Below are 4,019 nucleotides of genomic sequence, written 5' to 3'. Positions count from 1 at the left end.
AGACACTATCAACGCTACCAACGCAAACGCTACTAACACTGTTCGTGTAGCCAATAGCGCGATAGTGATAGTGAGTTCCATGAACGATCATTAGCGTTTACGATGGTAGCGTTGATAGCGTTTCTCGAAACGTACCTGCTCTTCGTCTGTAAATAATTCTGTAAATAATTTTTGATTCCAAGGTAATCCTTTTTTTCTTTGAAATTATATTGTACGGTATAAAAGAGATGTAATATTTAAGTTAAAAGTAAAATTTTTATGTTACTTATTTGCACATATTTGCTATAATTTAAGATTATGTCATCTGAGATTATGTTTAAAAAGTTGCGTGATAAAAATAGCGTAATTTATTAATATCTGCATGTTTTAATGTATAAAACATCATGTTGCAGTTACAAAATCTTTTATTTATATTATATGTATTTTTTTTTCTTTGCACAAACAGTGTTAAAGTATATATATCCTTCCTAAACTCGACTGCTCCTCACAGTTTTGAAGCCAAAATGTAACAAAATTGTAATCGTAAAAGGATTTTAACAGTGGTAGGACTTATACTGCGAGAATTAATAGATTCTTCATCGTCTGAAAGCGATGATGAAGATTTGCAGTTAATTGTAAGAAATCCAAGAAGACATGTCCCAAGAATCGAAAATTATGTAGATGGATTGTTACCACAATTGACAAGAAAAGAATTTCAAGCCCATTTTAGGTGATTTACTAATATTTATTTCTTTTTTTGTAGGAATGAGTTATATTTTACCTTTTTTTTCTTTTTATGAGATTTTAACGACACCTGACCTCCTACGAGGCTCAATACAAAAGCGAAGAAGTCAAAAAGTGGACTGCAAAATGTAAAGAAAAATAACCTCGACAACATGAAAATGGCGGGAATGATTCACTACCTTCACTACTACTAGCGTTCACAAACGCTAACGCTATCCATGCACTACCTCGGAGGCAAGAACGTTGGTAGCGCGAATTATGACGTCAAACGCTACCGACAATGACGTCACGGATGGCGTTCGTAGCGTTGGTAGGGAGCTCTCCGAACAGCGGTAGCGCTCGATAGCGCTAGTAGCGAGCTTCCCGAACATACCCTAGGACGCTTTTCGAATCAGTGAATATAACGATATTGGAACATTTGTTTTCGCAAGCAGTTATGATGACTTGTAAGATGACCCAGGCTTCAGCCGAAAAGACGGAAGTTTCAGGGGGCATTCTGTGTTGGATTCTAAGGTCTAGATCTGGGGAGTAGATGCCCACGCCAGCAGCAGAGGTCCGATCCAATTTGGACCCGTCTATGTAAAAGGAGACATAAGGATGGGTGAATTCCGAAGTCCTATTGTTAAATTCAGCTTGAAAGACAGTTGAGGAACACGATTGGTCAATCAGGGACATTGAGTCGATGAATGGTTGACAGAAGATAGAGGATTGATAATTATGCAAGAATGATGGAGGAATAGCCGACGAAAAGATAGAGCCCGCAACATGTTTATGAGTGATGTATTCTCGTAAACAGGGAATAGTTTGTAGCGCTTTGGAGCGCTGAATTGGATTACAGAGAGCTCTCTCCATATCAGCTAAGCTATTTAAGACAGGATTCTCAGTAATTGCCAGATTTTTGTAGAGGAATTTAGAAGTGAGATAGGCGAATATGTTTAGGGGCGGCTCCTTGTATTCAGCGAATAGGATGTTAATTGGAGTAGAAACTCTGTAACCGCCCGCAGTCCGTAAGGCTCTAAATTGGAGTCTTTGGAGTTAAAGGAATTTGCCTTGGTTGTTTTTAATTTGGAATATTTGGCATCCATATTCAATTGAACTCCGAAACATTGAGCGGTATAATATGAGGAGTTGTTGTGGGTGAGCACCCCATCAACAACCAGCCAAACAGGAAATAGCACTGAGAATTTTTCTTCCCTTCTGAATAAGGTATTCAATATGTTCATTGCCTTTGAGACGTGAATCCAGGATGATTCCTAGGAACCTAAGAGAGGTGACAGTTTGCAGGTTTTAACGACTGATATGAAGAGGTCTGAGAATGGAAGGTGACCTTTTCTTTTTACCGAAGACCATACATTTGGATTTATCTGGAAATAGATCTAGGCCTCTGTGTCTCAGGTAAAGAGTCTGTTAAGAGTTGCTTGCACCGCAAGTCTCGCTTTGTTGGGATCTCTGTTGGTAGAGAACACGACGATATCGTCTGCGTACTGTAAGATTTTGGCGTTTTGATCTATGCATAGTCCAATCCTACTCATTTAAATGTAGAATAAAATCGGACTTAAAGGGATGCTAAAGTTGTTCTACTTTACCATCATTTCCATTCGGTGAAATATCTCCGAATTGAATTGACGGATTGCAAAAAATTGTTTTTACAGAATTAAAATACGCACAAACAGGACCTCAGCTGTATCGGATTTTAGGAGAAAATCGAAGAAAAGTTTAAAAATTCGCTTACTTTTAGCTTGTACAGCTGACACTTCAGGTCTATATTTGCTTCATACAAGAGTTTTATAGTTTATATCTTGAAAATAAGCATAGGTCTGAGGTCACATTATTGTAACGATACCAAGTTTATAGAACTAAGATTGAAAGTCTGGAAGGAAAGTAATCCTACCGAATAGAAAATACGTATATACGGGTACTTTGCGAAGATTGGGACTGTCAACAGAGTCGAAATTCCATGTAGTAATAGTTGCGCGATCTTGCGATAGATAGTGCTGGCATATGTTAGATAAGGACAGATGTATGCGTTTAAGTGAGATAGAACGATATATAATATAATGTAAGAAATGAATCAAAGATGTCACTATTATCGAATTTGGAATTAAAAAAGCCTGCACTATCGACCTCGATCAAGTTCGGTAATCGGTTTAGGATCCCCTTAACGTAGAGCCTTGACGGGTACCTTTGAAGGTTCAAAAGGGACCTTTAAGTTTGCCGTCTTCAACAACATAGATATTGCGCTCAAATATTAGGTTACAAATAAATCTTCTTACTCGTGCAGGAATACCAATGGATTTTAAGTCTTCGAGGAGATCTAGACGGAATGACGTCAAATGCTCCAGCAATGTCCAAAAAGGCGGAAACCGTAGTTTCGTCATTTGCGAAGTCCTGATAAATGTGGTTGGTTAATGTGACCAGGTTATCAGCACAAGAATGGCTGGGTCTGAAGCCTAGTTGAAAGTTGGGTAGAAGTTGTTTGGATTCAACGAACCATTTGAGGCAAAAGTATATGATTTTCTCTAAGATTTTCAGCAAACAAGAAATGAGTGAAATTGGGCGAAGCCCTCTACCACCCGCCTTAAGTATAAAAATTACAAGCGATACGGACATTCCTTAGGGAAGGATCCATCTTTAAATATTTCATTAAGTAGATTAAGCAAGTATTCTCTCTGCGTCAACGGAAGGTTTTTAATAAAGCGGGGGTCAAATTGGTCTAGGCTGGGAGCCCCCTGAGTCTTAAGGTTCAGGAGAGCAGCGTTGAACTCCTTCAAACTTAATGGAGCATCGAGCGAGCTGTAGATATCAGAAACATTGTCCTCTTGCATGGATTCTAACGATGGTGGTCCCATTTCCTTACAAAAGGGTGGACATAGTTTGTTAAAAGTGTCTCTGAACTGATCTGGATTGTGATTGACTGTTCTAGCAGAGCTGTCAAGATCTCTCTTCTTGAATGCTTTAATTAATCCCCATTTGGAAGTATGCGTATTCCTATCAAATTCTGCACAAAGCTTTTTCCAGCCTTTCTTCTTTTCTCAGAACCTTGATACAATGGGCCGCAGTTCTTTTGTATTTGATATATGAATCAAGACTAGGAGAACGCCTAAATGCGACCATAGCTTCGTGCCTGAGTCCCACCACATAAGCTGACTCATTGGCTGCGTTCAGCAGAGAAAGCAGCTTTGCAACTGTTGTAAAATTCTTCAATATGATTGGTTTATACGTTTAGATCTATAAGGAATCAAAAACAAGAATCAATCATATTGAAGAATTTTACAACAGTTGCAAAGCTGCTTTCT

This window comes from Mycetomoellerius zeteki, unplaced genomic scaffold (assembly GCF_001594055.1).
Source record: "Mycetomoellerius zeteki isolate Tzet28-1 unplaced genomic scaffold, Tzet1.0 scaffold377, whole genome shotgun sequence".
In the NCBI taxonomy this organism is placed as follows: Eukaryota; Metazoa; Arthropoda; class Insecta; order Hymenoptera; family Formicidae; genus Mycetomoellerius; species Mycetomoellerius zeteki.
The sequence above is the reverse complement of the archived record's forward strand: the minus strand, read 5'-3'. Positions refer to the sequence as shown.